Genomic DNA, 24,225 nt, shown 5'->3' with positions numbered 1-24,225 from the left:
CTGGGCTGTGCTGGTGTTGGTGCTGGTCTGGGCTGTGCTGGTCTGTGCTGGGCTGTGCTGTGAAGGCGGGGCGCCCCCAGGAGCTGCTCCTCCCAGTCCCTGACTGCGTTTCCTGCCTCTCTCTCACTCGCTCACTCGCTCAGTGCAGCGGAGGCTGAACCTGGTCAAAACGGGAGAAATTCCGGGGAGAGAGAAAGAAAAAGTGAGAGAAAGAGAGAGAGAGAGAGAGAGTAAATACCAAACCAACGCCCCCAGGAGCCCTGGGAGTGGGAGTGGGAGGTGCAGTGAGTGACACTCAGTGTCCACACACACACAGTCAGATTTCCTGCTGCTGTTGTGTTTGGAGGGTTTCCAGTCGTTGCAATAAGTGAGACAGACTTCACAGCCCCAGAGGGACACCCACACTCACCAGCTGTGTGTTCAGGTAGGTTTCCATCCCCCCCCCCCACCCCCACCCCCCCACCCCCACCCCCCCCCATCAGCCAGAGAACTGTGTGCAAGAAAGTACTGTCATTAAAATACAACTCTCCTCAAAAGCTCCAAGGCTGGGCCACAAAGTTTTGCAAAACTTTACAGTGGAGTTCAGCAGCTAATGCAGTGCCCTACAGGAGAACTCACACTCACTCACTCTCACTCACTCACTGTGTGTGTGTGTGTGTGAGTGGGGGAAAGTGCTTTGGCTCAGCTGTGTAACCAGATTGTCCTTTTTTTTTCTTTCCAATTTGGCACTCTCTTTACCTGGGCTTTTGTGTAATGAAACCGATGTTACAATAATAATAATAATCCTTGCATTCGATATAGCGCTTTTCACGTCGGGAGGACGTCCCAAAGCGCTTCACAGAACACACTGTAAAGTGAATTGACTGTATGTTTGTGGGCGAACGCGGCAGCCAATTGCGCACAGTAGTGTCCCACAAACAGTCGTGGATTGAAAATGACCAATTTATTATTGTTTTGGGTTTTGGAGGGATTATTATTAAGTGTGTGGAGGAAGGAAACTTGCCCAAGGTTTCGCTCTGCCTGGGTTATTGAGAGAAATGTCTGTTATGTCTGTCTGTCTCTGTGGAGGTGACTAACAAGCCTGGCTTTGCTTCCTCCCCCGCACCCCTCTTCAACTTTGCACACCTCTGAAACGTTTCTGTAGTAGTTGGTAGAGATTACATGACCTTCAAAGGAAATCACTATCAAGCAATTTAAAAAAATCAAATAATAACACATTATTATTATTAAAAAATAAAAAAATAAACTTTCTTCACGTTGAAAGGAAGCCTCAAAGTGTCAGTGTCAAAGTGAAAGTGTCAGTGCTGTGGAAGTATGATCAGAAGTTTTGCAATAGATTTAGAAGCAATCAGCAAAATAATTTATGAAGTTTCTTTATTAAAGTGATTCTATTTTTTAAAAAATATTGTGTTGAAAAAAACCTACCCTGTCTTGTGGTTTTAAAATGACCAGGATAAAGAACAGCAGACCGTACCCGTAGTGAGGCATTATTACCTTTGCTAATATCTCTGAATACAGAGGCTACTCATATTATTGCTTAATTTATTACATGTTCCCCTCTTTCCACTTGTAAACGCGAATCTTATTTTTTTACTGCAGACACTGAGCACACCTAGAACTTCCAGTTTAAAAAAAATGCTCCATCATAGACAGAGATTGGGTGTCTCATTAGAATCTTTAATAAAAAGACTTGTCATAAAGAAATGTGATTAAAACTTCGTCACTTACAGATAATCTTTTAAAACCATTCTGAAAGCACCGTAGGTTTGCATTTGTTACCTTCCACAGTCCGGCCCAGAACCTCATTTAAGGCAGTACGTCTGACTACTGCTTGCTTAATATTCATAAAAATCAGACAACATAAAATAATGTTAATCATACTTCTGTTTCTTGATGATGAGGCTTGCCCTTTAAATAAAGGCTGGATGTTAGTGTGTGGGAGAGAGAGAGAGAGAGAGATGTGTAGAAAGTGAAAGTCAGCTATCCGCTCAGGAATTTGACTGGATGTTTTGAAGTTGCTAGGACGGATTCAGACAGGATAGTATCCGCCTGTGGAATATTGCGGACCCAGCAACTCAGAGTTACGTTCGGCCAGCACTCCTGAAGGGACAAAAACAAAAGTAATGTGAGTTACTTCTCCTACTACACCCTCTCCAGTTCATTTCCTTAGGTACTATGATCTAAAAAAACCTGTCTCTTTTTTAAAAAAAGCAGTCAGATCAGGAATATTTAATAATAATTTATGTAATAATCCTTGTATTTCACTTCGCCTTATTATGTCGTGAGATGTCTCAAAGTGCTGCACAGAATATATTGTAAAGTGGATTGACTGTATTTTGGGGGGGAAAATATTAACATTTGGTAACTAGGTTTTAACTAGTTTCCTAGCATGGGGCACAGCAACCCTCAGATTAGTATTCCCATTTCTGGATCTTTCACTTGTAAAGGCCAACGTGCTGACCACTACTCTCTGGGGTAAACCATTGTGAATTGTTAATTTCACAGTTGAGAAGATGCTCGGAAGGGAATATGAGATTGTAATTTTTCAATGGAGTGCTGTAACCACAACAACTTGCAGTTATTCAGTGCCCTTCATTTGGATAGCGAATTGGAGCCGAAGGGGTCGGGGACATCCCGAAGATCTAAGCCAGCTGAGTGAAGGCGACAGGTAGAGAAGTGGGATGTGAGCTGGTTGGAGAGGTAGGGAGATGCCAGGGCTTGAAGTGATTTGAAAATGAGAGTGAGGATCTTGAAATTGATCTGTTCTGCAACAGGAAGCCAGTGGAGCTGCCAAGGACTGGGATAATTGGAGTGCAGAGCCTGGTAAGGGTAAAGGATACGGGCAGAAAAGTTTTGAATCATTTGGGTCTAGTTAATAATGAAGCAGGGGAAACCGGCGAAGAGTGCACTGGATCAATGCAGGAGGTGTCAAACGTATGAATGAGGGTTTCAGCAGCATTTGAACTAAGATGGGGCGAAGGCGGGTGATGTGGTGGAGGTAGAGGAAGGTAGTCCTGCTCAGGTATGGGATGTGGAATAGGAAGAATAACGGGATTGAACCTAACACCAAAATTGTGTATGGGTTCAATTAGTCTTGAGGGATAGGCAGGGAAGTTAAGGGGTTCAGAACCGCTGATGAGAAGACGTTGACAGGAGCTAAGGCTCAGCTGCAGAAAGTTGGCACTTATCCAGACCTTGATGTCTGACAAGTAGGCAGTCAGAACGTTGGTAGGACTGGGGTCGTGACTAGAGGAGGATAAATTAATTTGTCATCCGCAAATATGTGGAAAAGTGACTTCATGTCTGAGGTTGATATCGCCAAGAGGGAGCCTGTAAATGAGAAAAAAGGATCTTCTGAGAATAGAGCTTTGGGGGTAAACCACAGGAAGGAAAAACCATTACAGGAGACAAAATGGTGGCGGTGCTCAAGTAGAACTTGAACCAGGAGAGTTTGGTTCCACTGAGATAATAACAATAATCCTTGTATTTGATATAGGACCTTATCATGTCGTTGAGACGCCTCAAACCGCTTCACAAAATAAACTGTAAAGTCAATTGACTATATTTTGTGGATGAAATATTTTGAGATGGATGAGGGAGGAGAGGAGGATGGCATAGTCCACTGTGTCAAAAGCAGCAGAGAAATCCAGGAGGACAAAGAGACAAAGGAAGCCGGTGATAGAGACAGAGGACATCATTTGTAACCTTGACGAACGCTGTCTCAGTGCTGTCAGAGGAGAGGAATCAGACTGTAAGGGCATGAGAAGGGAATGGGAGGCAAGGTGTGAGCAAAATTGGGTGCCAATTCTGTATTCTAGCACTTGTAAATGGACAGTCGGAGTTAAGTTCTTATTATGAAATGAGTGTAGTTTAATGGTTTTACCTATTCAACGATTGCAGTGAAGTACCTTATTACTTGAAGAGCTCCTTTTCTGAATCACTGGAACCATCAACACAGTGTGCATGAGCAACTAAGAGAGCAAACTACATATTGGAGTGAATAACAAAAGGATTAGAGAATAAATCACAGAACTGAATATGTACAGAGCACTGGGCTTACCCCACTTGAATTAGAGGCTGGGGAAATTTAGATTCATCACATTGGAGAAGAGATGCCTCTGGCACTGAACCCTAATAATGTGTTTCATATCGTAGCACACACTGCAAGTGGGAACGGACTCCAACCTCGAAGAGAGAAAGTGAACAGAGCAATGAATATGTAAATTATTCTAGCTATGGGGGAAGGGAGGGAAAATGTCTCAGCAAATTCATGAAGGGATTAAATAGCTATTTGGTGAAGAAATCAATTTGAGGGGATTGATAGTGGGAGCAATGTAGGATTTAGTTTAACACTGACCAGCTTGATGATAATGTTCTTTTCTTCACATTGACAAGATTCCTACGGATTCAAATGAATTGGGGTTGCTCATTTGTTTTTGTGTTGAATTTCAGCCCCTCTCTGATGAAGTAGTAAATCTGTAATGAATCTCAGACCATCTGTTAGGTTGTGATATGCATTCATGTTACTTTAATCGTTTGTGTTAGTGACGAACCGTCCATCAGTCAGTGTGACAGCGAAGTGGAGGCTGCTGACAATGGAAAGTAATAATAATCCTTGCAGTTGGTATCGCATCTCTCCATCTCCCTGTACCCCAATCTTCTGTCTGTGCTCTCCGCTCGGCTAACACAGGCTTGCTGTACTTCCCTTGCCTATTCAGCCTCGCAATCGGTGGGCAAGCTTCTGCCATTACACCCCCACAGCCTCTAGAAACTCCTTGCCTCATACCTCCTTTATCTATCTTCAAATCCCACCTTAAAACCTACCTCATCTACCCCACCCATATATAAATACAAGGGGTTGTTTATAATGTTAACATTTTGAAGTGTTTCCAGGAAGTTGCTGTCAAATATATTTGTAGGTCAATGTGGCAGGACAATATCCCACAACCTGCCATGATCTGGGACAGTGTTATCAAACCACAAAGTCTCAGTGTGGCTCACAGCCACCTCAGCTTCAGTAGAAAACATGGGTCGTAATTCGCATTGACAATTTTCTTACAAAGACACAGGGATGGCTATTTAAACACATTAAATGTATGTGATAAAAATGTCTCTAGTCAAGCTTTTTGAAAATTCATATTTGAAAACATATCTTTGTATTCATATTTATAAAATTCTCCGTGAATTGATCTTTTCTGCATATTCATCAAAGGAAAATGCTGATCTCTCTTGCCAAACAAACATTTAGCGGAAGAACGGCACTGTCTGGTTGCACAATCATTTTGATCTAATTTTCAGAAATTGGTTGAGAAATACAACTGTCAAATCTCACACTAATGTCTTGCTTTGATTTATACTGCTAATATTTTCCTATGTTTGAGTTTTGCTGCTGTCTATGTGGTATCCTTGGTGTTGTCTTCACTGAGAAAGACTACGTCATGCTTATAAATAAATCTTGCGTAGGAAATTCTGTGACTTGTTTAATTTTTCGACTGGTGTGGGTCACACATGTTGTTCATGAGCTACACATGTGGCTCAGTACAAATCTGGGTTTGACAACATCTGGGCGATTAAGTGTGTAATGCAGCAGGTGCAAAGGAAAATTAATATCTGGTATTTGAGTTGAGCGCTTAGAGCAATTTTTTTCAGATAGATTAAGTTTTAGATTTCTGGGAGGGAGCTTTCATAAAAGTTTGGCATACAATAGCATATTTTATACGTGTTGTGAGCTATATAATTGCTGACTTTGAGATATGGTATTGGCTTGAATAATTACTTTTATAGTCGGGTTTTGTTAAAAGTACAGTCACACAATCGGACAAGATATTAAGGACCATTCAAGTTTTTAAACTAATTTTTACTGATAAATATTTCTACTTTTAGTTAACTCAGTTCTCTTCTGTGTTTTGGGAATGGTCACCTTTAACCCACTCTATGGCCACTCATCTGCTGTGAACTGTTTTCAGCCGTGATTCCATCTTCACAGGAAAAATAACGTCCTGAAAATTTTCAATTCTTTTTTCACTAGGGGTCCACCAATCCTTTTCAGTGCACTCTAATAATGGTTCATGGTGTAGAGATGGTAAAACTACAGCTTGGCTCTGGATATGTCCTCATTTAATACAGTGGTGATGTGGACACAGAAAAGCGCCTCCTGTCGTTTTTTTCATGCGTCAGCCTGGTACAGTGGTGGCACTCTGTCCTCTGTGTCAGAAGATTGTGGGTTCAAGTCGCATGTTGGGATATGGAATCATATAGTCTAACATAACATGTAGGAGCAGGAGTAGGCCATTCGGCCCTTCGAGCCTGCCCCGCCATTCAAACGTGGCTGATTTTCTAATCTAACTCCAGCTAATAACCTGACCCTGCCTTATCCCCATATCCCTTAATCCTTTTGCAATAAGAAATACATCTATCTCAGTCTTGAATATGTCAGGTGTGACTAAAATGACACTTCAATGCAGTGCTGGGGGTGTGTTGCATTGTCAGAGGTGCCATTGTTAAATTACGTTAAACCGAGTCCTGTCTGCCTGTTTAGGTGGATGTTAAAGATCCAGGGCACTATTCGAAAAGAGAAGAGAATTTTTCACGGTGTCTTGGCTACCAATCCTCCAAATAAAGTTGCTCACTCACTCCTTCGGCTCACATTGCTGTGCACACTTGCTTCACTTTTTGAACAGTTCCTTGGGATCTTGTGGAGTCCTGTAGCTCAGTGATTAGAGCATCGCCTCGCGAGCGAGAGGACGTGGGTTTGATTCCCAGGCACGGCTAAACGTTAGGCACGTTTCCTTACTCCACACGCTTCTGTTTACCTAGCATTAAGTAGGTATCCGGTTGTTAGTCGAATGGCGAATCGCTTTTCCGAGGATATTAAACCCGTCAAAAAATAAATTAATGAATAAATAATTTTGTGATAATAATAATAATAATCCTTGCATTTAATATAGCGCTTTTCATGTCGGGAGGACGTCCCAAAGCGCTTCACAGAACACACTGTAAAGTGAATTGACTATATTTGTGGGCGAATGTGGCAGCCAATTGAGCACAGCAATGTCCCACAGCAATGTCCCATAAACAGTCGTAGATTGTCACTCAATCCATGACTTTTTGTGGGACATTATGGTGCATTTGGCTGCCACGTTTCACCCTCAAAATATACACTTTGCAGTGTATTCTGTGAAGCGCTTTGAGACATCTTGAAGACGTGATAAGGTTCTATATCAAATAAAAGGATTATTATTATGGTTTAATGTCTCATCCAAAGACATCACCTTTAACAATGCAGTGCTCCCCCAGCACTATATTGCAGTGTCAGCCTAGGCCCTGAGCTCCGTGTCCTATTGTGAAGCTTGAACCTATAACCTTCTGACTCAGAGCTGAGACTGCTATCAATTGAGCCAGGCTGACAGCTCTCTTAACTTTATCTCAAATTGAAAGAGAGGAAGGAGTGGGGCAAAGAACGTCTCTTATTGTCTGGGAGCCAAATACTACATCAAAATTCTTGCTATAGGCTCCATTATTACTTTATACATTTAAATACAAAATTTCTCTACAAACACACAGTCACTACACTTTGAAATAAAATCCTGTGGAGTGCTTTGAGACATCATCCCGATGTGAAAGGTGATATACCAAATGCAAAGATTATCATCAAGTGCACAAAGCACAAACTGTTCTTTTTTTTGCACCACTTTGTGTGTAACCCTGGCTTGTTTAGTAGCACTCTCCCCTCTGAGTCAGAAAGTTGTGAAGATTCAAGCCCCACCTCAGGACTTTGAGCTTATAGCATTGGCTGACACCTCAGTGCACTGCTGGAGGAGTGCTGCATTGGTTGTGATGCTGTCTGTTCAGATGGACATCAATGAGGTGGATGTCAAAGATCCCAAGGCAGTATTTGAAAAGAGAAGGGAGTTTCTTCTGATGGTCTGGCCAATAATCCCCAAACGAAAAAAAAATGTTATTGACTTCATGGCTCTCTGTAGGACATTAGCTTTACATAAATCAGCTGTCCCATTTGCCTACACAGTCACTGCACTTTACAGTAAGCTATGAAGTGATTTGAGGCATTTCCATGTGATAAGGCACTGTATCAAAAGCAGAGATTATTATTATTATATTATTTATTCCAAAAATGTAGGCAAAAGTATATCTTTCAATGTCTTTACAGTGGGTCTCTCTGAATACACAAGGCTGGTTAATATACAATATAAATTATATTTGATATCTACGTTGTATATCGGTTACCCATTTCCAGCATCCTTGAACCCGTTGCCACTCCTACATGAAACAATGCCCATACTCACATGAGGTAGCAGGTTAGATAGAACAGTACAGGAAAACAAGTAATAATCCTTGCATCTGATATAGCGCTTGTCACACCTTCTAGACGTCTCAAAACGCTTCACAGAATATTCTTTAAAGTGAATTGACTGTATATACGTGGACGAAACTCGGCAGCCAATTGCGCACTGCAGTGTCCCACAAACAGTCGTGGATTGAGTGACCAAATCATTATTGTGAGGGATTATTATCAGGCATGTATACACACAGCTTCTCCCAGTGTCTCTCCTGTACACACAGCCTCTCCTGTACACACAGCCTCTCCCAATGTCTCTCACTGTATACACACAGCCTCTTCCAGTGTCTCTCCTGTACACACAGCCTCTCCTGTATACACACAGCCTCTTTCAGTATCTCCCACTGTATACACACAACATCTCCCAATGTCTCTCACTGTATACACACAGCCTCTCCTGTATACACACAGCCTCTCCCAGTGTCTCTCCTGTACACACAGCCTCTCCTATATACACACAGCCTCTCCCAATGTCTCTCCTGTTTACACACAGCCTCTCCCAGTGTCTCTCCTGTACACACAGCCTCTCCTATATACACACAGCCTCTCCCAATGTCTCTCCTGTTTACACACAGCCTCTCCCAGTGTCTCTCCTGTACACACAGCCTCTCCTGTATACACACAGCCTCTGCCAGTGTCTCTCACTGTATACACACAGCCTCTCCCAGTGTCTCTCACTGAATACACAGTCTCTCCCAATGTCTCTCCTGTATACACACAGCCTCTCCTGTATACACACAGGCCAGGAAGGGAGGTAACGAGACGCAAGATGGTCAGAATCAGTAAGAGACCAAGTCACCAATCTAGAGGAAACTGCAGTGAGCAGCAGCCACAGTACTCAAGATTGGAGTATCTGTATATACATTTTCAGTTGTACATGGAAATGGGGGTTGAGGGCTGCAGACTGCATTGTGGAATGCCAGTCTCATCTTTATGTACCAGAAAAGAAAGGTCCCATTCTGGTTCTTTGGTTTGTAGTTTTAAGAACATGATTGTGCAAATCTAATCCCTATTAATGAGCCAGATATGCGAGTCGTTCACCAGTCATGCCTTGGATTATTCTGGGCCTGTCTGACTTTGTACCAGCCATAAGCATCTTCGACCCAAAGAAGGCAAGTCCACTGAGGTCAGTCATTCTGTTAGGGAATCGTTGGAAGACTTTTGCAGCAACAAATGTACTACAACAACAACAACAGAATGAGGGTTTGCATCCGAGCTGAGGGTTGGATTTGGTTGGGGATAGGAAGCTGACTGAAATTGTGGTCAAACATCATTTGAGAGAAACAGTACACTCGAAACTCACCATAACAAACCCCAATCGGAACCAGTAGAAAAGATTGCTATATCAGGGTGTTCACTAGAGTTTGGCTGTCAAAGAATAGCACAAATCAGACTGGGATCATTAAAACTGGGGGTTTGTTATAAGCAGGGTTCATTATAGTTATAGGGAGTCCTGTAGCTTAGTGATTAGAGCACTCGCCTCACAAGCGAGAGGACCTGAGTTTGATTTCCAGCAGGCTGAAACGTTAGGCAAGTTTCCTTACTCCACACACCTCTGTTTAACTATCAGTTAGTAGGAACCTGGTAGTTAGTTCATTGGCAGATCGCTTTCCGGGGGTAATAATCCCTTCAAAAAATAATGATAATAAATAAATAAATAAATAAATAAATAAATAAATACATACATACATACATACATACATACATACATACATACATACATACATACATACATACATACATAGATAGATAGATAGATAGATAGATAGATAGATAGATAGATAGATAGATAGGTCACTCAATCCACAATTGTTATGGGACACTGCTGCGTGCAATTGGCTACCGTGTTTTGCCTACAAAAATATACAGTCAATTCAATTTACAGTGTATTCTGTGAAGCGCTTTGAGACATCTCGAAGACGTGACAAGGCGCTATAGAAACAGCAACAACAACAAAATTACATTTGTAAAGCGCCTTTCATGTCAGGAAGACGTCCCAAGGCGCTGGACAGACAGAGTTATAGACCCGAGCTGGGGGTCGGGATTGGGGAGGGTGGAGGGCAGTGGGGGAAGCAGGAAGATAGAAAGCAAGGTTGAAGAGAGGGTCTTAAGATGGGTCTTGAAGGTGGCGAGGGAAAGGGGGGGGGGGAGGGACTGCGGGATGGAGTTCCAGAGGGTGGGGGCAGAGCGGCGGAAGGCTGGTCCGCCAATAGTCGGGTGAGCGAGGCGGGGGATGTGAAGCGGGCCAGAGCCCGCTAAGCGGAGGAAGCGAACAGGATGGTAGGGGGTTAGGAGGTCAGAGAGGTCGAGGGAAGCAAGACTGTGGAGGGCTTTGAAGGTGAAGACCAGGATCTTGAACTGTATCCTCTGTGTGATGGCGGATCACACAGGATTGTTATATTATTAATATAGTGAAGTTCCACTGTACTGCACATGTGAGGAGCATTATCTTAAAAGTGCAGTAATTTTGTGTAGTTTGTGCTAGCAGACAAGGGTTGCATACCCAAGGGAGTAAAATCTCTTGTGGCCCACACTTGATTGCAAACATGGTTTGGAGGTTTAGCCACCTGATATTTTAATGGTTATAGAATTTCAACTCTTAACATGCTATGATTATTTGATCTATGTATTGGTCCAGCATGTTCTTGTGAGCAATGTTTTACTTGTTCAAGTTACTTTTTTAAAAACATAAATAAAGCTGTAGGCCTAGCAAATGAATGCTAAGAATGAATAAACTGAGTGTTAATTTCTGTAGGAAGGTTTTCTGTGAGCATGGAGTTCTGCTTTCTGGAATCATGGGCTGAGCTGCCTTGCCTTTTTGCAATGTTTTTCTATTTACCAAGTCCAACTCTAAATTGTAACATAATCTAGTGGTGTTTCTCATTTGTCAGTATTGTTGGTTTCTATTTCCTCTCCTCCCCAAAAGCTTACTTCTCAGTTTCTATTTGTGTGGCATGAAAACTTTACCCAAAGATCATTACCATTCAAACAATTGTTCTTTTTGTCTAGGTGCAAGGAATATTATTATTATCTCATACATCAAACCGAGAGTGGAAAATAATTCTTACCAGTAAAGGCCAAACTCTGATCGATACAAAAACAAGATCAAAACTTTGAAGGTAGCACCAGAGTACAGTATTCACAAGATTGCAAGAGTGGTTCAGATGAAGCAGGTTTTTTTAAACTATTTTAATATCATCCTTCCAGAGTACCAACCCTACCATCTTCCTATTTAATATTGATCTGTTTTGGGACATCCTCCTGACGTGAAAGGCCCTATACAAATGTAATTTGTTGTCGTTGTTTCTTTGAAGTGTCGAGTATCCTATTGACAAATGCCTTTCCAAGTAAAAGGCAAAATACTCAGATGCTGGAAATCTGAAATAAAAACAGAAGTTGCTGGGAACACACAGCAGGTCAGGCAGCATCTATGGAGAGAGGAAAATGAGTTAACATTTCAGGTCGATGACCTTTCGTTAGAACTCACGAGTTGGATAATACAATATAATCCCTCATTCAGATTGCACTTTGCTGCTTAGTTGTATATCCCTTCTGTTCATCTCTTTCTGCTGACACCATTGATAACTTCAGCCGTTTAACACACTTGAATTAAATATGGTCTTACAGTTTTAAAGTCAACATTTTGAGTGTGAAATATGCGGTATGTGGTATTATAGAGCATACTGCATTTTTCACCCCATAACTTTTTGTTTAGTGATGTAGTATTATAATAATATTAATAATCTTTGCATTTGATATGTCATAATGCCTCAAAAGACTTCACAGGATTCATTGTAAAGTGCGGTGACTCTATAGTTGTGGGCACATGGCAGCCAGTTTGTGCACAGCAGTGCTCCGCAAACAGTTGTCAAAATGATGATCAATTTTCTATCCTGGGAATTGTTGGCCAGGAAACCAGGAGGAACTTTCTTTCTTCTCTTTTTGAATTGCGCCCAAATATTTTTAATGTCCACTTGGACAGGCACGTTGGACCTTAGTTTGTCGCGTCATCAAAGAGTTGGTACTGCTGGCAATGCAGCATTCCCTCCAGCACAGCATTAGAGTGACAGCCTAGATAGACTATGTGCTCAAAATCCTAATGTGGCTTTGAACCCAAACCTACTGATTCGGAGGCAAGAGTATTACGAGATTAGCCAGGCTGACACCTATTACGTCAAGGCACCTTAGAATCTGTCCTGATGTATTTTTTAAGGAGAAACCTGACATTTCATGCAAGAAATAACTTCTAGATGTGAATGTCTAACATGTTTTCTGTGCTTACTATTACACAAGAGAAATGTGGACATCCATTCAGAGATGCACTAAAATTCTACATGTTTATGGTTATCATCAATTCTGTCCATAAACAAACTAAACAACATGCAATTTATTGAATGAATTGGTGATCATTAACACCAGTTTGAATATTGAATTTCCAATATGTTATAATTTCCTGACAGCAGTTTGGAAAAAAAACTATTAACTGCGACATATCTTGTAGCTTGGTTGGCCTTCAGACACAGCAGCTGATATGTTGTGTATATCTAACTTTAGAACAATTTGTACATATCCAGATTGTGGGTGTGGATGGAATCCAATGCCATGAGACCTCTAGGATGAAATATCTTATGTTTGTACTAACGTTGATGCCAGATCTCCTACACACTCCACAATCTGGTCTCGTTATCCAACCTTCTGCGCTGTACTTGACCATGATGAGAGTGCATTTCTTCATATGATGTCATTATTCAATGAAAAATAATCATTGGCTTCAGCATTCTGATTTAAACTTCTCCTTGTTTTGAAAGTTCTGCTGCGCAAATGATGGAGACCTTTATTTTCTCCTGACCGTAGTTTAATGGTGTTTGGCTCAGTCCATTCCACTTCATACAATTGAATGTCCAAGTTGAGCTTTTGCTTCAAACCTATTAAGTTCACAGAATGTTGTGCCGACCTTATTCAGTTGATAGGACTCTTGTCTCTGAATCAGAAGGTTGAATTTGGAAGCAGGTTTTCTGTAAAAAGTTCTTTTATTGCAGAAAACTGGCTTCACAGTTGAAACTCAATTCAACAATTTGCCAAATTATGGACAATCTGAAATACTACATATATAGAGTAAATCTAGATCCAGGTGAAATTTCTATCCATATATATGAACAATCTGGTTGCATATTATTTTACCACATAGAGCCAGGAGAATGAATGTATGACAGCTTACTGTATTTTGTGTATTGGAACACTTGCATGCAAATAATTGTGTTACAATGGTACTGTATTGTGAGCAGCAAAATTGAGTTTGACATCTTTTCTTGCATGTTGTGTTCTCAGGATATTGCCTGAGTAGGCTTGCTTTGTTTTAAGTGAAGTGTGAAAATAGGAAGATGACGTGCTTTGCATTGATTGGCTTATGATTTGATGTTGCTGGCGGACAGCCAGTTTTTAAGATCCTAAGTGTGGTTAAAGTGTGTCTAATTCAAATTGGCCATGGAGTACAGAGTTGGTGATACACTGATATATATTCCGGTTCACAGAGTTTCTGTAAATTTTATTTGAATATTTTTCATACTGTCTTAGAGCATTGATGAGACTGGAAGAATGCAATGTGGCATCGAAGCATTGGAAAAAACGAAATCCCCTGAAAGGATTAAACCATTAAAACTAACATTTTCCTTCCTGCTGCATCTTGTTTCTAACTTTTATTTGCTTATCGTGTCCTCGCTAATGACTAGTGATGCACACTACCTTTCTCTATTGTAGTCTCTGCATTGTTTGATATGACTCACTGTGTGATGCAAATCCAATTACAATCACAGTGAACTGGGCATGAACTCATAAACTGCACTGACTTGCAGCATTTAATTCAGTCAGAATTGCTATCAGCCCACATCAATCCTTCAGTGAACAAGCATGAGTGAGGGATATCTGCAACAACAAAATTACAGTTGTAAAGCATCTTTCATGTCGGGAGGATGTCCCAAGGCACTGAACAGTCGGGGATCAGGATACGAGTGTGGGGGGTCAGGGTTGGGATGAGGGAGGTAGAGAGGAAAGAGGGCGGCTGAAGGCACAGTCAAAAAGGAGGATCTTGAGTAGTGCGTTGAAGGAGGCAAGGGAGGGAGCAAGGCAAAGGGGTAAGGCAAAGGGGTTGTGGGATGGATTTACAAAGGGTGAGGGCAGAGAGGCTGAAAGCCCGGCCGCCAATGGTAAGGCGGGTCGGGCAGGAGACATGGAGCAACAACAACAAAATTACAATTGTATCGCACCGTTTATGTTGGAAGGATGTCCTTAGGCTGGACAGTTAGTGTTTTGGACCCGAGCTGGGGGTCGGGAATGGGGAGGGTGGAGGGCAGGGGGGGAAGCAGGGACATCGAAAGCACGGTCGAAGAGAAGGATCTTGAGATGGGTCTTGAAGGAGGCGAGGGAGGGGACGAGGTTGGGGCTGAGTGGCAGAAGGCCTGCCCGCCAATGTTGGGGCGGGTGACGCAAGAGATGTGAAGCAAGCCGGAGCCCGCTGAGCGGAGGGAGCGGACATGATGGTAGGGGGTTAGGAGGTCACAGAAGTCGGTGGGACCAAAGCCATGAAGGGCTTTGAAGGTGAGGACCAGGATCTTGAACTGTATCGTCTGTGATAGGAAGTCAGTGGAGTCTGGTGAGGATAGGGCTGATGGAGTCACAGAGCCTGGTGCGGGAGAGGACATGGGCTGCAGGGTTCTGGATGATCTGCAGCCTGTGGAGGGAGGAGTTGGGAAGGCCGACAAGCAATGAGTTTGCATAGTCAAGCCTCAATGTTATGAAAGCGTATATGAGGGTTTTGGCGGTCTGCAGTGTGAGACAGTGGTGGAGCCGGGAGATATTGCGCAGGTGGGGGAAGTCAGAGCGGGTCATGGTGTAGATGTGAGGTAGAAAGGTTAGTTGAGGGTCAAACAAGACCCCAAGGTTCCGGACTGGCTTAGTGAGGCGGAGTATGCAACCATGGATGGTGATGCCTTCAGCGCCTGAGGTGTGGAGGCGCTGACGGGAGCCGATGAGGAGGGCCTCGGTCTTGTTGACCTTCAACTGAAGAAAGTTAGCTCTCATCCAGGACTTGGTGTCTGACAGACATTCTGGTGGTAAATTGTACTTTTACGTTGTAAATTGTTCTTTACTGCAAGAAAAAATCCCATATAAAGCTTGATTTTACAAGCAATTTATTAGTATTGATTTGATGTGTGCTGCTTAGCATAAATTGTACTGTAAGATTTATTAAACTTGAACTGAGAGGCATGGACAGTACTCCTGGAGGTGTAATTACTGCAACCTGCATGAATATAGAGTCCTTCACGCAGGAAGGTGTGATTGAAACTTGGGCACCTATTAACTCTAGAGTTGTTTTTTGTTAATTCATTTTAAAACAACTTTCATTTTAAAATGAATTTCTTATCTCACGTGGATTGTTTTTTGATTTGAGAATACAAACTATGACTAGACTGCTAGGGTTGCATTGATTCACACCCTTCTGAAAATTGATTATTTATAACATAGTCATTTTTTGGTTTTACACTACAAATGTACACCTACTAAAGAGCAGCTGTTAGTAAGCTTTTTTTTATCATAGTTTTACTAAAATGCATTCAAAGATTAGAGGTGGTACAATGAAACGTTTTGATGTTATCTTAAAGCACAACTTGGTTCCATTCATGTTAAAATATCTGAATGTGTATTAACTCTTAGAAGTATTTGCAATTAGTCTCAAATCTATCTAAACATGAATCATCTAGTGTTTTTTGTGCTAGAAAACATCCGCAAAATAATGCTTTGAACTGTGCTCATAATTTGTTACAGAACAGATAGAAAGGGACGTGCTCCAACAGCGAAAGTCATTGAGGAAGTCGATTTTAATACAGACAAGAGTGGTGTTTGCACTGAAATGCACCATTTTTATTTACAAAATGGTCCTAAGCATTTCAAATGATTGTCCAATTATAATAGTGGAGAATTAGGCTGAGGATTTTGAACTCCTATTATTATATCCCATGCTGAGCCAGAATTTATCTTGAGTGAGTATGATCTGTAGTGGGAGTAAGCCAAGCATAGCAGCATTTTGAGTGGATTGGCTTTTGCATCTACGTTCGCTGTTGGAGAACGTCCCACTATATCTGTTTTGTTACACATTCCAGGTGATTCATGTGTAGATGGATCTTGACTGGTAAGTGCAATAAATGTCTGAGAGTGAGTAATAATAATGATACATATCCTTGCATTTGATATAGCGTCTTATCACGTCTACTAGACATCGCAAAGCATTTCGCAGAGTGTAAAGTTAATTGACTATATTTTGTGGGCGAGTAAAGAGGCTTCTATCAAATTTGGGATTGCATGATGCCAGAATCTTGAGATTATATCGTATTACATTTTTGACCTTGATGTGTTACAATTTGTAATGCTACCAAATTGTTCTTAGATCATTGTACACTTTGCCTGAAGATATACTTTGCTATGTTTTGCTCTCCATGTGATTTCCTGTATGTACATACAAGTGAGAGAGTGCTCAAAGTTTAGCATTGAAAGAGAGATACTCTGGAGATTTTGGTTTGTTCAGTTAAGTTCAGTTAAGATAATAACCAATTACATTTGTAAAGCGCCTTTCACGTTGGGAGGATGTCTCAAAGCGCTGAAGGATACTTAGAGACCTGAAATTTCACCAAAGCCCTAGTCTATAAGACTTTGGAGTCCTATGGTTCAGTGGTTAGAGCACACGCTTTGCAAGCAGGAGACCAGGGTTTGATTCCTGGCAGGGTGAAAATGTTTCCTTACTCCACACACCTCTGTTTACCTAGCAGTAAGTAGGATCCCGGTTGTTAGTCGATTGGCGGATTGCTTTCCGGGGTAATAATTTCTTTTTTTAAAAAAAATTGGTCTCTTCAATCCTTGACTGTTTATAGGACACTGCTGTGTGTGATTGTCTGCCATGTTTCACCCACAAAGTATACAGTCAGTTCACTTTACAGTATATTCTATGAAGTGCTTTGAGACGTCTCGAAGATGTGATACCGTGCTATATCAAATGCAATTATTACTATAATTAAAATATTTTATCTTAACATTTTAAGGTCCCACATAAAATTCCTGAATCCAAATCCTAATTCATTGTAATAATAATAATAAGGCTGAAATTAGTAATTTTCTGCAATTCTACATTCTCTTACATTCTAAAACAATTGGTCTTACAATCAATGAGTAAGTAGAATTGTGTGTGCAGTTTGGGCACTTGCCTTTAAAAAGGCCATTGATATGTATAAAGTTCAAAGAATAATGGCCAGAATGATTCTTGGGCATCAGTGTCTGTTATGAGGAAAGGCTATTAGTTTTCACTGTACAAATGATGGAGAGTATGTGTGTATATATGGGGTGGGGAGTTGTGAGTTGACAAATTGATGTGCAGGTTGTAAGATACGTCTCCAGCTGACTCAAGAGCTTGGATGCTGAACTGGATGACATGGATATATGGTTAACAAGCCTCAAGTGACACTGAAGATGATAACATATTCTTCCCTTACCTCCCATAGAGCAATTGGTGCAAGGGAGGTGGTGGGGGTGGGGGGGTTGGTGGTGAGAGGGAAGAAGGTGACAAACTTCTACCAAAAGCTGTGCCAATTAAGCTTAAACAAGAATCTGGTAAATCCCCTACCCCAAGATTTCTGCAAAAATATTCTGTCTCTTACAGTGATTCAAGCACCTCATATGGTCTCTTTGTACAGTAACTCCTATTGTTATTTGTCAGTCAGTTGAGACCAGCCCTGGGATGTTGGCAAAATATTATTGAATTGGCTCTGCCTGAGAGCTGACTGGGGGAGTAATTGGGTCTGCCAAGTCTGTCAGTGACATGTTGTTTACTGCCTCAATGTTGAATTGGCATTGTGTCTTGTTAAATATAGAAATCACTATTCCTGAACTTTATGGAGAAATCCAGAAGTCGCTGCAGTACTTTGCCTTTTGATTATGGAGAAATCGTTTTATACCCATTAAATATAATTGATTTATTTTCTTTAAACTAAAATCAATTTTAGAAAGTTGGAGAGGGCCTGGCCTGGCAAGTAATATTGTCTTTTTTTCAACTTACTCTTGGTTTTTAATTTGCAAAAGAGAAGATCGCAAATCGTGGCCAGAGTCCCAGTTTAGATGTTGCATTTCATAAACCCGGTATAGTGTAGTATACTCTCAATTTCAGTTAAGTCAGGCATTTTATAGGGCTTCACCTCTGTGTCCTGACATATATTGAAGCTGTTCTGAATTTACTTTGTCCCATGTCACCGTACTTACAGACATATTTCATTTTGTACAATATCATTTTGTTGACTCCGGTGGTGAAGGTACTTGCTATGTGTGTTTGTAAGGCCAGCTGTGTAAAGTATGATTAGTATCTCAGTGCACATTCTGTGGTCCCCAAGCCTTGAATCCTGCTTATCTCCAACAAAATTCTCTGGGTAAGCAGGATATGTTCCTCCAGAAAGAAAATTAGCACTTCATGTCAGACAGGAAAACAATATCTACGAAACATTCAGTGGTTTGGTTTGGAGACATTTTAGTATGATGATGAGTTCCGTATGAGAATAGAAACCTGTCTGACCAAATTAAAAAGGCTATAAGTATCTGATCTCGCTGTGCAGTGTGGCATGTAGTTGGTTAAGTAATAATTTATGTACATTTAGAGCTCTTCATGTCTGGAGGACTTTTCATGTTGTTTCACCAACTGCTTTACCGTAAAGCTTAGTGGCTTGGCAGCCAATTTGCTCATAGTAGTAACCCATAAACAACCAATTGAGTAAGCAATTTTATTTGGGAGATTGTTGGCCAGGACACCGGAAGAAACTCCCTTTGAATAGTGCCATGGGATCTTTAGCGTTCACCTGAACATGCAGATGGGACCTCGGTTTAATGCCTCATCCTGAGGAACTGCATTATATGGCATTACACCAGCATTATACTCAAACCTGCTTGGTTGGAAAAAAAAAGTAACTCGAGCAAATTTCATTGAGATTTTGTTGGAAAGAGGGAGATGTAGCAGTGCCTTCCCCTCTTAGATATAGGAGGCATCAACGTAGATAAGATGCTGATTATTGGTGGGTACTGTGCTTGTTCTATGAACTTGGCAACTGTTTTTGCAAAATCAAAGGACAACATTGTTATTGTTTCAAATAAATACTTCACTGAAATAATAATAATAATAATCCTTGCATTTGATATAGCGCTTTTCACGTCTTCTGGATGTCCCAAAACGTTTCACAGAATATACTGTAAAGTGAATTCACTGTATATTTGTGGGCGAATGAGGCAGCCAATTGCGCACAGCAATGTCCCACAAACAGTCATGGATTGAAAATGACCAATTTATTATTGTTTTGTTTTTTGGAGGGATTATTATTAGGCGTGTGGAGTAAGGAAACTTGCCCAAGGTTTCGCCCTGCCTGGAATTGTACTCAGGTCTCTCACTTGCAAAGCGAGTGCTTTAACCACTGAGCTACAGGACTCCACATAGACTTCCTTCAAACTAATTAGTGACTATCCTCCTTGGGGGGGAGGTAAGCAGGGTCTGCTTGGAGCTGAACTGGCTCCAAGGTGACATGCCTGGGAACAGAATATTATATTCAAGCCAGCCCTCTGTGGCAGTCTCGGTATTTCAGTTCCGCAGTATTCCAGGGCACTGCTGATGACAGCACAGGATCATTGGCAGGACCTGTAAGGGCAGCCCAATCCCTGGGGGCAGAGGGTCCCCCACTGAAATCCTGGTAACCCTGCAAGCCAAAGCCCTAACCGGTAGCCTGGTCCCAGCTGGACAAGCAGCAGACAGCACTATCAATGGCAAGCTATGCGGTTTTAGACTCCAGCAGTACCCGAACGCACACTCTGGAGTCCCCAAGCCTTGGCTCTTGCACCTGTGCATTTTAATATAAGATTTTTTTATTAATCTCCCAACATATTTGAGTTTATAAGATTTTGCAGAGGGTTGGACAATACAATTTGGATTAGTTATTGTGACGGGGAATGAGAAGGTGACTGAATTGAATGGATTGTGCAGAGTGAGTTGACAGGAACCTGAGAGCTGAATTGGTTGATGCAGTACTGGGACTTCCAAACTAATGCTGGTATATTGTGACTCATGTTGAATATTGAGGAAGAATAACCAATATCTGGAGGTTAATAACACAGGGGAAATCACAAATGATGGTATTTCTTCTTACTAGTAACTTGACTTGTCATTAACACTTGCTGTTTAAGCCCAGCTCAGTCTATAGCCTTCTTGCCTCTGAGTCGGAAGGTTGCAGTGGGTTCAAGTCTTATGAGTCAGGACTTTGAACTCATAGTCTAGGCTGATGCTGCAGTTCAGTGTTGGTGGGAACACTGCAGGGCCATCCTGCAGTGCACTATTTGAAAAGAGTAGGGAGTTCTTACAATGTTCTGGCCAGTAATCCCCGAATAAAATTGATCATTCACTTCATGGCTGTTTGTGGGATGTTGTGAGCAAATTGGCTGTCATGTTTGCCTAAAAATGACACAGTTATTAAACTTCATAGTAAAATATATCCTGTGTATTGCTTTGAGTAGTCCCACTGACCTGAAAAATGCTATATCAAATGCAAGAATTCAAAATTATTTTATTATTACCCACAAGAATATTAGGTATGCATTGAAGAAACCACAAAAGGGAAAAACATTTTTTTAGAAAGGGGATTTCCTTTTTCTGAGATATTCTTTTTAGGGGGTTGGCATTGTGTGGAAATTGAACCAGATAACACAGATCATTCTTGCTGAATTTAGTCCTATCCTAGTTCTGGGTGTATTTGTTATAGGACATTATTCAATCCTGAACTGACTGAAAGTGTCATCTTTTTCTGGGTTGCGAAGATCTTCCATTCCACTCACGCTTGTAATCTGCCACAAATTGTTTTGGAAAAGTCCTAGTCAATTTATCATAGCCCCGAGCTGGTTGGACTAGTTTCAAAGTTCAGTCATCAGTGCAGAAATCTGATGCTCATGTCCTGGATTCCTTCATAATATTCTACGCACAACCTGCAACCTGAATTCTTCAGTTGGAATCCCCAAAATTGGATGGTGCTGAGCTTCACAATATACTTCCAGTGTGTATTGTGCAGGTATGACAACATATGAAGTGACATTAAGTAAAAATGTCCACGAACAAGTGGCAGTTTCAGTCTGATGTGAGGGTGTTGGCAGATAATGATGATCAGAAAACAAAATGACTTAAGGGGTTTTGTTGCTAACATTTAAATGTGGACTTGAATCTGGTTGTGCATTTCAGGCTTTTAGGCCTCTCGAAACAATTGTCTTAGTCACAAATTTGACTGAGATAATGTAATGTTAGTTTCTGATTCCCTTGTTTGTATACATCAGTGCATATAAAAAGTTTCACAACTTAGGCCTCTGAAGTGCATTGCTTTGTACTGTACTGTATGTTCATTTTAAAGTTGGTAAAAATAATAATCCTTGGACTTTGTATTGTGCCTCTAACTTCAAATGTCTCAAAGTTCTTCACAGGGAATTGTTGTAAACTATTGTGCCTGTGTATCTGTGGGAGTCTGCATGCAGTACATGTTGAACTTCCAAATAGCAGATATTTATTGTTGCTTGTAGAAATAAAGCCGATTGAAGTACAGAAATTGTCTCAATCTTCATTTTGCTGTTTGGTTATATCTTACATCGATCGATCAACGTAAATCTGTGGCTGCTGTGTTGTGGCAGTAATGAAGTCCTCTGGTAACTGAAAAAAATCTATTGATAAGAATTATGAAATTTGGGGTTTGTGAGAAAATAATTGTGTAATGTAATTTGATGAATAAAGTAAGTTGCATATATGTATTGGTTTTGAAGTTCTTTTTACCCTCATAGGACAAAACTAACCTTTTATAAAAGTAGCCATGAGGCTCTCGAATTTCAGTGACTGTGTGGGGGTGGGGGTACAGAAAGCCAGGTCTATTTTGTTATTAAGATATCAACCTTGTCTCTGAGTCTAAAGGTTGTGGGTTCATTGTCAGACTTAGAGTTCCTAAGGCTAACTCTCAAATGTCATGCTGCATTGTCAGAGGTGCTGTGAGACATTAAACCGAGAACTGTACTTGTTTCCGTTTTCAGGTGGGTGTTAAAGGTCCCCGTGGCACAATTCAAAGTAAAGGGATTTCTTCCTGGTGTCATGGCCACCAGTGCCCCAGATAATAATAATAATCCTGACAATTGATATAGAGCCTTATCATGTCTTTGAGTCGCCTCAAAGCGCTTCACAAAATATACTGTAAAATGAATTGATGGTTTATTTTGTGGGCGAAACGTGGCAGCCAATTACACACAGCAGTGTCCCACAAACAGTCGTGGATTGAAAATGACCAATTTTTTGGGGGAGGGATTATTATTAGGCGTGTGGAGTAAGGAAACTTGCCCAAGGTTTTGCCCTGCCTGGAATTGAACCCAGGTGTCTCACTTGCAAGGCGAGTGCTCTAACCACTGAGCTGCAGGACTCCAGTTGTGGATTGAGTGACCATTTTTTTTGTTCATTATTCATTAACCCCAGAAAAAGATTCGCTAATCGACTAACAACCGAGTTCCTGCTTACTGCTCGGTAAACAGAGGCTTGGAGTAAGGAAACTTGCCCAACATTTCGCTCTGCTGGGAATAGAACCCAGGTCTCTCGCTTGCGAGGCCAGTGCTCTAACCACTGAGCTACAGGATAAAATTGATCGTGGCCTTTTGTAGGCAAATTTAATATGATTTTGTACATTTTCGGCTTGAGTTAAATTATTTCAGTGAGCATCTCCATACTACAATTAAAGCACAGCGTGGGTCTGAAATTGCATCGTTCTAGTTTAAAACTGAACTCTCTAAATTCGCAACATGGATTTTGTAAAATCACAAGGAAATTAAAGCAAAAGTATGTGTTACTGAAACGTCTATAATTCTTAAATATTATCAAGGGAGGTATCAACCCTGTGCACTTCCTGACATTGGGTACTCCTTGATCGCTTTTTTTATACTTTGGAACTGTTGATCAGAAGTGATTGTGAATATTTGTTTCTCTGAGATGGAATCAAGTAATTCAAGGAAGTGTAGACCATATTTGTCACCAAAGTATGCAATGTCCTCCATCGTTTCCTGAATTTTAAGAAAGAAAAGTATGAACTCAATCATTATGCAAACAAATGCTATGAAGTGACTATGAGGCATGGTATTTTCAGCTAGAATCTGTCTGACTCACAAGGTTGAGCCTGCACTAGTGAAAAACCTGAGTTCAATTCCAGACAGGGCGAAACCTTGGGCAACTTTCCTTACTCCACACGCCTAATAATAATCCCTCCCCAAAAAAACAATAATAAATTGGTCATTTTCAATCCATGACTGTTTGTGGAACATTGCTGTGCGCAATTGGCTGCCGCGTTCGCCCACAAATATACAGTCAATTCACTTTACAGTGTCTTCTGTGAAGCGCTTTGGGACGTCCTCCCGACGTGAAAAGCGCTATATCAAATGCAAGGATTATTATTATTATTCTGTGAAACGCTTTGGGACGTCTAGAAGACATGAAAAGCGCTATATCAAATGCAAGGATTATTATTATTATTATTATAATCAAGACCAGCCAAAACAGAGCCTATGTGGATTTTGACTCTGGGTGAGTGAGGGGTGAGGTTGGGTTGATATAGAATCACATAGAATGATCCAGCGCCAAAAACACCATGCGGCTCAACTTGTCTGTGTCAGTGTTTCTATTCCACACAAGTCCTCAGCCCTACAACACCCCTTTTCCTCCTTCTCCCTCTTTTCCTTCTCCCTCCTATATGTATGATCTTTCCTGGAAAATGTGTGTGTGTGTGTGTGTGCATATG

At 41.2% G+C, this 24,225-nt stretch overlaps 1 protein-coding gene across 3 annotated transcripts in view; it reads left to right on the top strand.

Moving 5' to 3' along the window:
• The first annotated feature begins 110 nt into the window (after positions 1-110).
• arap2 (ArfGAP with RhoGAP domain, ankyrin repeat and PH domain 2) overlaps positions 111-24,225 on the top strand; it is a 179,478-nt gene continuing 155,363 nt past the window's right edge. For 2 of the 3 annotated variants that reach the window (XM_007889088.2, XM_007889086.2), the window contains exon 1: positions 1,680-2,125. The gene's annotated coding sequence lies outside the window, so the exon portion shown is untranslated. Of the gene's footprint in view, positions 425-1,679; positions 2,126-24,225 lie in introns of those variants that run through there. The other variant, XM_042341269.1, reaches the window with a different exon arrangement.

Source organism: Callorhinchus milii, unplaced genomic scaffold, assembly GCF_018977255.1.
Source record: "Callorhinchus milii isolate IMCB2004 unplaced genomic scaffold, IMCB_Cmil_1.0 Scaffold1, whole genome shotgun sequence".
Lineage (NCBI taxonomy): Eukaryota > Metazoa > Chordata > Chondrichthyes > Chimaeriformes > Callorhinchidae > Callorhinchus > Callorhinchus milii.
This window is presented reverse-complemented; position numbering and strand designations above follow the sequence as displayed.